The sequence below is a fragment of the Schistocerca americana genome, chromosome 7, assembly GCF_021461395.2.
Source record: "Schistocerca americana isolate TAMUIC-IGC-003095 chromosome 7, iqSchAmer2.1, whole genome shotgun sequence".
NCBI classification, from domain to species: Eukaryota; Metazoa; Arthropoda; class Insecta; order Orthoptera; family Acrididae; genus Schistocerca; species Schistocerca americana.
The window spans coordinates 135051550-135064570 of NC_060125.1; the positions used below are offsets into that span (position 1 = coordinate 135051550).

The 13021-nt window shown below is 50.9% G+C and overlaps 8 non-coding genes across 8 annotated transcripts; all 8 read right to left on the reverse strand.

The window, feature by feature from the left end:
- Nucleotides 1–52: 52 nt before the first annotated feature.
- On the reverse strand, nucleotides 53–136 carry Trnal-uaa. Its single transcript has one exon. It is a non-coding gene; the product is annotated as a tRNA-Leu (tRNA).
- A 1561-nt stretch (nucleotides 137–1697) lies between these two features.
- Trnal-uaa lies at nucleotides 1698–1781 on the reverse strand. Its single transcript has one exon. It is a non-coding gene; the product is annotated as a tRNA-Leu (tRNA).
- Nucleotides 1782–3352: 1571 nt separating this feature from the next.
- Trnal-uaa lies at nucleotides 3353–3436 on the reverse strand. Its single transcript has one exon. It is a non-coding gene; the product is annotated as a tRNA-Leu (tRNA).
- A 1561-nt stretch (nucleotides 3437–4997) lies between these two features.
- Trnal-uaa lies at nucleotides 4998–5081 on the reverse strand. The gene has a single exon. It is a non-coding gene; the product is annotated as a tRNA-Leu (tRNA).
- A 1571-nt stretch (nucleotides 5082–6652) lies between these two features.
- Trnal-uaa lies at nucleotides 6653–6736 on the reverse strand. Its single transcript has one exon. It is a non-coding gene; the product is annotated as a tRNA-Leu (tRNA).
- A 1561-nt stretch (nucleotides 6737–8297) lies between these two features.
- Nucleotides 8298–8381, reverse strand: Trnal-uaa. Its single transcript has one exon. It is a non-coding gene; the product is annotated as a tRNA-Leu (tRNA).
- Nucleotides 8382–9952: 1571 nt separating this feature from the next.
- Trnal-uaa lies at nucleotides 9953–10036 on the reverse strand. The gene has a single exon. It is a non-coding gene; the product is annotated as a tRNA-Leu (tRNA).
- A 1561-nt stretch (nucleotides 10037–11597) lies between these two features.
- Nucleotides 11598–11681, reverse strand: Trnal-uaa. Its single transcript has one exon. It is a non-coding gene; the product is annotated as a tRNA-Leu (tRNA).
- Nucleotides 11682–13021: the final 1340 nt, after the last annotated feature.

Here is a 13021-nt window from a genome sequence, read left to right on the forward strand (position 1 = left end):
TTGTTCTATAAGATGAAGGGAGTATGTTAGTTTCAGAATGTTTAAAATGCATTGTCAGATGTGGGGTTCGAACCCACGCTCCCTTACGGGAACCAGAGCTTAAATCTGGCGCCTTAGACCGCTCGGCCAATCTGACGAGCGAGACAAGCGCTCCAGTGACTTCCATCTCTAGCAAGATCTCAGGAACCTCACTCCGAAATCTCTTTCCTTTTTCGGTAGAATGGAATTATGTCAGTTTAATAATATGTAAGACGCAATGTCAGATGTGGCGTACTAAACGCACCCTCGCTTTCGGGAACCAATGTGGCGAGTTGGACCGCTTTCTTCCGTCGCTTCCAGTTTGAACTGTAACTAGCAAAACTGTATTTAGTAATAGGAACATTGTCACATTGATGCAAAGAAAACTAGATATTAACGAACGGCGAATAAGACCGTTTCCTAGCAACAGCCACGCTTTGGTTTACGCACTCGTGGGAAGCCAATGAAATACTTCATGTGAGGCTCTAACTGTGGGCCTTCACTTTACAATACTTAGGCTCTGCCCCGGTGGTACCGACGCATACATACTGAAACGTCTTTGGATCGTCAGTGAGTACTTCATATTAGAAATTTCGTGTTCGCCCTGATGTGCATTAAAGGGCCAATTTATCAGAGAAAGTCAGTTCTGCGCCTAGTTACAGTATGTCGCCCTAGCAGCACCAGGAAATCGGGTTCAGTGGTGCTCGCGTCGCACTCGGCGTTGAGCGCCTGCAGCGCTATCGCCTTCGGCCTCTGGCGCCAGGAGGGAAGGCGACACATCACGGCGCAAGCAGCGCGTAGCAGAAGGCGGTGGTGGTGTGTCGGTCAGCATGGTTGCTTCCCAAGTAGCTGCTCCGGGTTCGAAGCGCGGACATCGCACGGAAGTTGTCTCCTTTACTCAGGAGAGTGTTTTCAACGGTACGAATGGTTTCCCTTCTCCCCTCGTAGGCTAGTGCGGATTACGATTCACAGCATCGTGTGTCCCCATGTGTCGACTTTGCTCGGCTGACGCGAAAGCTGACGCTTGCAAATGGGCGTATATGTAGAGGACATGCGCTAGAAACGACTGGGAGAGGCCACATCGACAAACACACAACGGACCCGTTCATTTGACTGTGGCCGCATGTTCGCGCCTTTGCGTACCGAGAGCAAGAGGGGGTCAGCGTGCTGGACCGTACCATTACCGCACAGCAGCACCAAAAACTAAGGAAAAAGGCAAAACTGAAGAAACCAAGACACGCGGACTTCCTAGTTCGTCATCCAGCCGAGCACTAGCCACGGCCAACGCTGCCTAATTTCGGTAATCGGACATGAACCCGTGTCGTTGGCACGGCATACAAGTTGGCGAGAATGTTGCCAGACGTGCGGACGTCTTAGTCCGTGTACAGATCACTTGCGATTTGCCTGACAGTCTCTCGCGTTGCCTTTTAGGGAAGGAAAATGGAATAGCCCTGAGCCACAACACAACGACCACAGAAACGTCCGTGAGAAGAGCTGAAACTCGGCACGAGAAAAATATGTTCCGCTATTTGTTTTCGGCCGCTCGGGCTATCGGACGTGCGACGCCTGCACTGCTGTCACTGTCGTCTCTAGTAAAATCTCCGCGGCGTGTTTCTGCGTAATTTACTTGTTCTATAAGATGAAGGGAGTACGTTAGTTTCAGAATGTTTAAAATGCATTGTCAGATGTGGGGTTCGAACCCACGCTCCCTTACGGGAACCAGAGCTTAAATCTGGCGCCTTAGACCGCTCGGCCAATCTGACGAGCGAGACAAGCGCTCCAGTGACTTCCATCTCTAGCAAGATCTCAGGAACCTCACTCCGAAATCTCTTTCCTTTTTCGGTAGAATGGAATTATGTCAGTTTAATAATATGTAAGACGCAATGTCAGATGTGGCGTACTAAACGCACCCTCGCTTTCGGGAACCAATGTGGCGAGTTGGACCGCTTTCTTCCGTCGCTTCCAGTTTGAACTGTAACTAGCAAAACTGTATTTAGTAATAGGAACATTGTCACATTGATGCAAAGAAAACTAGATATTAACGAACGGCGAATAAGACCGTTTCCTAGCAACAGCCACGCTTTGGTTTACGCACTCGTGGGAAGCCAATGAAATACTTCATGTGAGGCTCTAACTGTGGGCCTTCACTTTACAATACTTAGGCTCTGCCCCGGTGGTACCGACGCATACATACTGAAACGTCTTTGGATCGTCAGTGAGTACTTCATATTAGAAATTTCGTGTTCGCCCTGATGTGCATTAAAGGGCCAATTTATCAGAGAAAGTCAGTTCTGCGCCTAGTTACAGTATGTCGCCCTAGCAGCACCAGGAAATCGGGTTCAGTGGTGCTCGCGTCGCACTCGGCGTTGAGCGCCTGCAGCGCTATCGCCTTCGGCCTCTGGCGCCAGGAGGGAAGGCGACACATCACGGCGCAAGCAGCGCGTAGCAGAAGGCGGTGGTGGTGTGTCGGTCAGCATGGTTGCTTCCCAAGTAGCTGCTCCGGGTTCGAAGCGCGGACATCGCACGGAAGTTGTCTCCTTTACTCAGGAGAGTGTTTTCAACGGTACGAATGGTTTCCCTTCTCCCCTCGTAGGCTAGTGCGGATTACGATTCACAGCATCGTGTGTCCCCATGTGTCGACTTGTCTCGACTTTGCTCGGCTGACGCGAAAGCTGACGCTTGCAAATGGGCGTATATGTAGAGGACATGCGCTAGAAACGACTGGGAGAGGCCACATCGACAAACACACAACGGACCCGTTCATTTGACTGTGGCCGCATGTTCGCGCCTTTGCGTACCGAGAGCAAGAGGGGGTCAGCGTGCTGGACCGTACCATTACCGCACAGCAGCACCAAAAACTAAGGAAAAAGGCAAAACTGAAGAAACCAAGACACGCGGACTTCCTAGTTCGTCATCCAGCCGAGCACTAGCCACGGCCAACGCTGCCTAATTTCGGTAATCGGACATGAACCCGTGTCGTTGGCACGGCATACAAGTTGGCGAGAATGTTGCCAGACGTGCGGACGTCTTAGTCCGTGTACAGATCACTTGCGATTTGCCTGACAGTCTCTCGCGTTGCCTTTTAGGGAAGGAAAATGGAATAGCCCTGAGCCACAACACAACGACCACAGAAACGTCCGTGAGAAGAGCTGAAACTCGGCACGAGAAAAATATGTTCCGCTATTTGTTTTCGGCCGCTCGGGCTATCGGACGTGCGACGCCTGCACTGCTGTCACTGTCGTCTCTAGTAAAATCTCCGCGGCGTGTTTCTGCGTAATTTACTTGTTCTATAAGATGAAGGGAGTATGTTAGTTTCAGAATGTTTAAAATGCATTGTCAGATGTGGGGTTCGAACCCACGCTCCCTTACGGGAACCAGAGCTTAAATCTGGCGCCTTAGACCGCTCGGCCAATCTGACGAGCGAGACAAGCGCTCCAGTGACTTCCATCTCTAGCAAGATCTCAGGAACCTCACTCCGAAATCTCTTTCCTTTTTCGGTAGAATGGAATTATGTCAGTTTAATAATATGTAAGACGCAATGTCAGATGTGGCGTACTAAACGCACCCTCGCTTTCGGGAACCAATGTGGCGAGTTGGACCGCTTTCTTCCGTCGCTTCCAGTTTGAACTGTAACTAGCAAAACTGTATTTAGTAATAGGAACATTGTCACATTAATGCAAAGAAAACTAGATATTAACGAACGGCGAATAAGACCGTTTCCTAGCAACAGCCACGCTTTGGTTTACGCACTCGTGGGAAGCCAATGAAATACTTCATGTGAAGCTCTAACTGTGGGCCTTCACTTTACAATACTTAGGCTCTGCCCCGGTGGTACCGACGCATACATACTGAAACGTCTTTGGATCGTCAGTGAGTACTTCATATTAGAAATTTCGTGTTCGCCCTGATGTGCATTAAAGGGCCAATTTATCAGAGAAAGTCAGTTCTGCGCCTAGTTACAGTATGTCGCCCTAGCAGCACCAGGAAATCGGGTTCAGTGGTGCTCGCGTCGCACTCGGCGTTGAGCGCCTGCAGCGCTATCGCCTTCGGCCTCTGGCGCCAGGAGGGAAGGCGACACATCACGGCGCAAGCAGCGCGTAGCAGAAGGCGGTGGTGGTGTGTCGGTCAGCATGGTTGCTTCCCAAGTAGCTGCTCCGGGTTCGAAGCGCGGACATCGCACGGAAGTTGTCTCCTTTACTCAGGAGAGTGTTTTCAACGGTACGAATGGTTTCCCTTCTCCCCTCGTAGGCTAGTGCGGATTACGATTCACAGCATCGTGTGTCCCCATGTGTCGACTTTGCTCGGCTGACGCGAAAGCTGACGCTTGCAAATGGGCGTATATGTAGAGGACATGCGCTAGAAACGACTGGGAGAGGCCACATCGACAAACACACAACGGACCCGTTCATTTGACTGTGGCCGCATGTTCGCGCCTTTGCGTACCGAGAGCAAGAGGGGGTCAGCGTGCTGGACCGTACCATTACCGCACAGCAGCACCAAAAACTAAGGAAAAAGGCAAAACTGAAGAAACCAAGACACGCGGACTTCCTAGTTCGTCATCCAGCCGAGCACTAGCCACGGCCAACGCTGCCTAATTTCGGTAATCGGACATGAACCCGTGTCGTTGGCACGGCATACAAGTTGGCGAGAATGTTGCCAGACGTGCGGACGTCTTAGTCCGTGTACAGATCACTTGCGATTTGCCTGACAGTCTCTCGCGTTGCCTTTTAGGGAAGGAAAATGGAATAGCCCTGAGCCACAACACAACGACCACAGAAACGTCCGTGAGAAGAGCTGAAACTCGGCACGAGAAAAATATGTTCCGCTATTTGTTTTCGGCCGCTCGGGCTATCGGACGTGCGACGCCTGCACTGCTGTCACTGTCGTCTCTAGTAAAATCTCCGCGGCGTGTTTCTGCGTAATTTACTTGTTCTATAAGATGAAGGGAGTATGTTAGTTTCAGAATGTTTAAAATGCATTGTCAGATGTGGGGTTCGAACCCACGCTCCCTTACGGGAACCAGAGCTTAAATCTGGCGCCTTAGACCGCTCGGCCAATCTGACGAGCGAGACAAGCGCTCCAGTGACTTCCATCTCTAGCAAGATCTCAGGAACCTCACTCCGAAATCTCTTTCCTTTTTCGGTAGAATGGAATTATGTCAGTTTAATAATATGTAAGACGCAATGTCAGATGTGGCGTACTAAACGCACCCTCGCTTTCGGGAACCAATGTGGCGAGTTGGACCGCTTTCTTCCGTCGCTTCCAGTTTGAACTGTAACTAGCAAAACTGTATTTAGTAATAGGAACATTGTCACATTGATGCAAAGAAAACTAGATATTAACGAACGGCGAATAAGACCGTTTCCTAGCAACAGCCACGCTTTGGTTTACGCACTCGTGGGAAGCCAATGAAATACTTCATGTGAGGCTCTAACTGTGGGCCTTCACTTTACAATACTTAGGCTCTGCCCCGGTGGTACCGACGCATACATACTGAAACGTCTTTGGATCGTCAGTGAGTACTTCATATTAGAAATTTCGTGTTCGCCCTGATGTGCATTAAAGGGCCAATTTATCAGAGAAAGTCAGTTCTGCGCCTAGTTACAGTATGTCGCCCTAGCAGCACCAGGAAATCGGGTTCAGTGGTGCTCGCGTCGCACTCGGCGTTGAGCGCCTGCAGCGCTATCGCCTTCGGCCTCTGGCGCCAGGAGGGAAGGCGACACATCACGGCGCAAGCAGCGCGTAGCAGAAGGCGGTGGTGGTGTGTCGGTCAGCATGGTTGCTTCCCAAGTAGCTGCTCCGGGTTCGAAGCGCGGACATCGCACGGAAGTTGTCTCCTTTACTCAGGAGAGTGTTTTCAACGGTACGAATGGTTTCCCTTCTCCCCTCGTAGGCTAGTGCGGATTACGATTCACAGCATCGTGTGTCCCCATGTGTCGACTTGTCTCGACTTTGCTCGGCTGACGCGAAAGCTGACGCTTGCAAATGGGCGTATATGTAGAGGACATGCGCTAGAAACGACTGGGAGAGGCCACATCGACAAACACACAACGGACCCGTTCATTTGACTGTGGCCGCATGTTCGCGCCTTTGCGTACCGAGAGCAAGAGGGGGTCAGCGTGCTGGACCGTACCATTACCGCACAGCAGCACCAAAAACTAAGGAAAAAGGCAAAACTGAAGAAACCAAGACACGCGGACTTCCTAGTTCGTCATCCAGCCGAGCACTAGCCACGGCCAACGCTGCCTAATTTCGGTAATCGGACATGAACCCGTGTCGTTGGCACGGCATACAAGTTGGCGAGAATGTTGCCAGACGTGCGGACGTCTTAGTCCGTGTACAGATCACTTGCGATTTGCCTGACAGTCTCTCGCGTTGCCTTTTAGGGAAGGAAAATGGAATAGCCCTGAGCCACAACACAACGACCACAGAAACGTCCGTGAGAAGAGCTGAAACTCGGCACGAGAAAAATATGTTCCGCTATTTGTTTTCGGCCGCTCGGGCTATCGGACGTGCGACGCCTGCACTGCTGTCACTGTCGTCTCTAGTAAAATCTCCGCGGCGTGTTTCTGCGTAATTTACTTGTTCTATAAGATGAAGGGAGTATGTTAGTTTCAGAATGTTTAAAATGCATTGTCAGATGTGGGGTTCGAACCCACGCTCCCTTACGGGAACCAGAGCTTAAATCTGGCGCCTTAGACCGCTCGGCCAATCTGACGAGCGAGACAAGCGCTCCAGTGACTTCCATCTCTAGCAAGATCTCAGGAACCTCACTCCGAAATCTCTTTCCTTTTTCGGTAGAATGGAATTATGTCAGTTTAATAATATGTAAGACGCAATGTCAGATGTGGCGTACTAAACGCACCCTCGCTTTCGGGAACCAATGTGGCGAGTTGGACCGCTTTCTTCCGTCGCTTCCAGTTTGAACTGTAACTAGCAAAACTGTATTTAGTAATAGGAACATTGTCACATTAATGCAAAGAAAACTAGATATTAACGAACGGCGAATAAGACCGTTTCCTAGCAACAGCCACGCTTTGGTTTACGCACTCGTGGGAAGCCAATGAAATACTTCATGTGAAGCTCTAACTGTGGGCCTTCACTTTACAATACTTAGGCTCTGCCCCGGTGGTACCGACGCATACATACTGAAACGTCTTTGGATCGTCAGTGAGTACTTCATATTAGAAATTTCGTGTTCGCCCTGATGTGCATTAAAGGGCCAATTTATCAGAGAAAGTCAGTTCTGCGCCTAGTTACAGTATGTCGCCCTAGCAGCACCAGGAAATCGGGTTCAGTGGTGCTCGCGTCGCACTCGGCGTTGAGCGCCTGCAGCGCTATCGCCTTCGGCCTCTGGCGCCAGGAGGGAAGGCGACACATCACGGCGCAAGCAGCGCGTAGCAGAAGGCGGTGGTGGTGTGTCGGTCAGCATGGTTGCTTCCCAAGTAGCTGCTCCGGGTTCGAAGCGCGGACATCGCACGGAAGTTGTCTCCTTTACTCAGGAGAGTGTTTTCAACGGTACGAATGGTTTCCCTTCTCCCCTCGTAGGCTAGTGCGGATTACGATTCACAGCATCGTGTGTCCCCATGTGTCGACTTTGCTCGGCTGACGCGAAAGCTGACGCTTGCAAATGGGCGTATATGTAGAGGACATGCGCTAGAAACGACTGGGAGAGGCCACATCGACAAACACACAACGGACCCGTTCATTTGACTGTGGCCGCATGTTCGCGCCTTTGCGTACCGAGAGCAAGAGGGGGTCAGCGTGCTGGACCGTACCATTACCGCACAGCAGCACCAAAAACTAAGGAAAAAGGCAAAACTGAAGAAACCAAGACACGCGGACTTCCTAGTTCGTCATCCAGCCGAGCACTAGCCACGGCCAACGCTGCCTAATTTCGGTAATCGGACATGAACCCGTGTCGTTGGCACGGCATACAAGTTGGCGAGAATGTTGCCAGACGTGCGGACGTCTTAGTCCGTGTACAGATCACTTGCGATTTGCCTGACAGTCTCTCGCGTTGCCTTTTAGGGAAGGAAAATGGAATAGCCCTGAGCCACAACACAACGACCACAGAAACGTCCGTGAGAAGAGCTGAAACTCGGCACGAGAAAAATATGTTCCGCTATTTGTTTTCGGCCGCTCGGGCTATCGGACGTGCGACGCCTGCACTGCTGTCACTGTCGTCTCTAGTAAAATCTCCGCGGCGTGTTTCTGCGTAATTTACTTGTTCTATAAGATGAAGGGAGTATGTTAGTTTCAGAATGTTTAAAATGCATTGTCAGATGTGGGGTTCGAACCCACGCTCCCTTACGGGAACCAGAGCTTAAATCTGGCGCCTTAGACCGCTCGGCCAATCTGACGAGCGAGACAAGCGCTCCAGTGACTTCCATCTCTAGCAAGATCTCAGGAACCTCACTCCGAAATCTCTTTCCTTTTTCGGTAGAATGGAATTATGTCAGTTTAATAATATGTAAGACGCAATGTCAGATGTGGCGTACTAAACGCACCCTCGCTTTCGGGAACCAATGTGGCGAGTTGGACCGCTTTCTTCCGTCGCTTCCAGTTTGAACTGTAACTAGCAAAACTGTATTTAGTAATAGGAACATTGTCACATTGATGCAAAGAAAACTAGATATTAACGAACGGCGAATAAGACCGTTTCCTAGCAACAGCCACGCTTTGGTTTACGCACTCGTGGGAAGCCAATGAAATACTTCATGTGAGGCTCTAACTGTGGGCCTTCACTTTACAATACTTAGGCTCTGCCCCGGTGGTACCGACGCATACATACTGAAACGTCTTTGGATCGTCAGTGAGTACTTCATATTAGAAATTTCGTGTTCGCCCTGATGTGCATTAAAGGGCCAATTTATCAGAGAAAGTCAGTTCTGCGCCTAGTTACAGTATGTCGCCCTAGCAGCACCAGGAAATCGGGTTCAGTGGTGCTCGCGTCGCACTCGGCGTTGAGCGCCTGCAGCGCTATCGCCTTCGGCCTCTGGCGCCAGGAGGGAAGGCGACACATCACGGCGCAAGCAGCGCGTAGCAGAAGGCGGTGGTGGTGTGTCGGTCAGCATGGTTGCTTCCCAAGTAGCTGCTCCGGGTTCGAAGCGCGGACATCGCACGGAAGTTGTCTCCTTTACTCAGGAGAGTGTTTTCAACGGTACGAATGGTTTCCCTTCTCCCCTCGTAGGCTAGTGCGGATTACGATTCACAGCATCGTGTGTCCCCATGTGTCGACTTGTCTCGACTTTGCTCGGCTGACGCGAAAGCTGACGCTTGCAAATGGGCGTATATGTAGAGGACATGCGCTAGAAACGACTGGGAGAGGCCACATCGACAAACACACAACGGACCCGTTCATTTGACTGTGGCCGCATGTTCGCGCCTTTGCGTACCGAGAGCAAGAGGGGGTCAGCGTGCTGGACCGTACCATTACCGCACAGCAGCACCAAAAACTAAGGAAAAAGGCAAAACTGAAGAAACCAAGACACGCGGACTTCCTAGTTCGTCATCCAGCCGAGCACTAGCCACGGCCAACGCTGCCTAATTTCGGTAATCGGACATGAACCCGTGTCGTTGGCACGGCATACAAGTTGGCGAGAATGTTGCCAGACGTGCGGACGTCTTAGTCCGTGTACAGATCACTTGCGATTTGCCTGACAGTCTCTCGCGTTGCCTTTTAGGGAAGGAAAATGGAATAGCCCTGAGCCACAACACAACGACCACAGAAACGTCCGTGAGAAGAGCTGAAACTCGGCACGAGAAAAATATGTTCCGCTATTTGTTTTCGGCCGCTCGGGCTATCGGACGTGCGACGCCTGCACTGCTGTCACTGTCGTCTCTAGTAAAATCTCCGCGGCGTGTTTCTGCGTAATTTACTTGTTCTATAAGATGAAGGGAGTATGTTAGTTTCAGAATGTTTAAAATGCATTGTCAGATGTGGGGTTCGAACCCACGCTCCCTTACGGGAACCAGAGCTTAAATCTGGCGCCTTAGACCGCTCGGCCAATCTGACGAGCGAGACAAGCGCTCCAGTGACTTCCATCTCTAGCAAGATCTCAGGAACCTCACTCCGAAATCTCTTTCCTTTTTCGGTAGAATGGAATTATGTCAGTTTAATAATATGTAAGACGCAATGTCAGATGTGGCGTACTAAACGCACCCTCGCTTTCGGGAACCAATGTGGCGAGTTGGACCGCTTTCTTCCGTCGCTTCCAGTTTGAACTGTAACTAGCAAAACTGTATTTAGTAATAGGAACATTGTCACATTGATGCAAAGAAAACTAGATATTAACGAACGGCGAATAAGACCGTTTCCTAGCAACAGCCACGCTTTGGTTTACGCACTCGTGGGAAGCCAATGAAATACTTCATGTGAGGCTCTAACTGTGGGCCTTCACTTTACAATACTTAGGCTCTGCCCCGGTGGTACCGACGCATACATACTGAAACGTCTTTGGATCGTCAGTGAGTACTTCATATTAGAAATTTCGTGTTCGCCCTGATGTGCATTAAAGGGCCAATTTATCAGAGAAAGTCAGTTCTGCGCCTAGTTACAGTATGTCGCCCTAGCAGCACCAGGAAATCGGGTTCAGTGGTGCTCGCGTCGCACTCGGCGTTGAGCGCCTGCAGCGCTATCGCCTTCGGCCTCTGGCGCCAGGAGGGAAGGCGACACATCACGGCGCAAGCAGCGCGTAGCAGAAGGCGGTGGTGGTGTGTCGGTCAGCATGGTTGCTTCCCAAGTAGCTGCTCCGGGTTCGAAGCGCGGACATCGCACGGAAGTTGTCTCCTTTACTCAGGAGAGTGTTTTCAACGGTACGAATGGTTTCCCTTCTCCCCTCGTAGGCTAGTGCGGATTACGATTCACAGCATCGTGTGTCCCCATGTGTCGACTTTGCTCGGCTGACGCGAAAGCTGACGCTTGCAAATGGGCGTATATGTAGAGGACATGCGCTAGAAACGACTGGGAGAGGCCACATCGACAAACACACAACGGACCCGTTCATTTGACTGTGGCCGCATGTTCGCGCCTTTGCGTACCGAGAGCAAGAGGGGGTCAGCGTGCTGGACCGTACCATTACCGCACAGCAGCACCAAAAACTAAGGAAAAAGGCAAAACTGAAGAAACCAAGACACGCGGACTTCCTAGTTCGTCATCCAGCCGAGCACTAGCCACGGCCAACGCTGCCTAATTTCGGTAATCGGACATGAACCCGTGTCGTTGGCACGGCATACAAGTTGGCGAGAATGTTGCCAGACGTGCGGACGTCTTAGTCCGTGTACAGATCACTTGCGATTTGCCTGACAGTCTCTCGCGTTGCCTTTTAGGGAAGGAAAATGGAATAGCCCTGAGCCACAACACAACGACCACAGAAACGTCCGTGAGAAGAGCTGAAACTCGGCACGAGAAAAATATGTTCCGCTATTTGTTTTCGGCCGCTCGGGCTATCGGACGTGCGACGCCTGCACTGCTGTCACTGTCGTCTCTAGTAAAATCTCCGCGGCGTGTTTCTGCGTAATTTACTTGTTCTATAAGATGAAGGGAGTATGTTAGTTTCAGAATGTTTAAAATGCATTGTCAGATGTGGGGTTCGAACCCACGCTCCCTTACGGGAACCAGAGCTTAAATCTGGCGCCTTAGACCGCTCGGCCAATCTGACGAGCGAGACAAGCGCTCCAGTGACTTCCATCTCTAGCAAGATCTCAGGAACCTCACTCCGAAATCTCTTTCCTTTTTCGGTAGAATGGAATTATGTCAGTTTAATAATATGTAAGACGCAATGTCAGATGTGGCGTACTAAACGCACCCTCGCTTTCGGGAACCAATGTGGCGAGTTGGACCGCTTTCTTCCGTCGCTTCCAGTTTGAACTGTAACTAGCAAAACTGTATTTAGTAATAGGAACATTGTCACATTGATGCAAAGAAAACTAGATATTAACGAACGGCGAATAAGACCGTTTCCTAGCAACAGCCACGCTTTGGTTTACGCACTCGTGGGAAGCCAATGAAATACTTCATGTGAGGCTCTAACTGTGGGCCTTCACTTTACAATACTTAGGCTCTGCCCCTGTGGTACCGACGCATACATACTGAAACGTCTTTGGATCGTCAGTGAGTACTTCATATTAGAAATTTCGTGTTCGCCCTGATGTGCATTAAAGGGCCAATTTATCAGAGAAAGTCAGTTCTGCGCCTAGTTACAGTATGTCGCCCTAGCAGCACCAGGAAATCGGGTTCAGTGGTGCTCGCGTCGCACTCGGCGTTGAGCGCCTGCAGCGCTATCGCCTTCGGCCTCTGGCGCCAGGAGGGAAGGCGACACATCACGGCGCAAGCAGCGCGTAGCAGAAGGCGGTGGTGGTGTGTCGGTCAGCATGGTTGCTTCCCAAGTAGCTGCTCCGGGTTCGAAGCGCGGACATCGCACGGAAGTTGTCTCCTTTACTCAGGAGAGTGTTTTCAACGGTACGAATGGTTTCCCTTCTCCCCTCGTAGGCTAGTGCGGATTACGATTCACAGCATCGTGTGTCCCCATGTGTCGACTTGTCTCGACTTTGCTCGGCTGACGCGAAAGCTGACGCTTGCAAATGGGCGTATATGTAGAGGACATGCGCTAGAAACGACTGGGAGAGGCCACATCGACAAACACACAACGGACCCGTTCATTTGACTGTGGCCGCATGTTCGCGCCTTTGCGTACCGAGAGCAAGAGGGGGTCAGCGTGCTGGACCGTACCATTACCGCACAGCAGCACCAAAAACTAAGGAAAAAGGCAAAACTGAAGAAACCAAGACACGCGGACTTCCTAGTTCGTCATCCAGCCGAGCACTAGCCACGGCCAACGCTGCCTAATTTCGGTAATCGGACATGAACCCGTGTCGTTGGCACGGCATACAAGTTGGCGAGAATGTTGCCAGACGTGCGGACGTCTTAGTCCGTGTACAGATCACTTGCGATTTGCCTGACAGTCTCTCGCGTTGCCTTTTAGGGAAGGAAAATGGAATA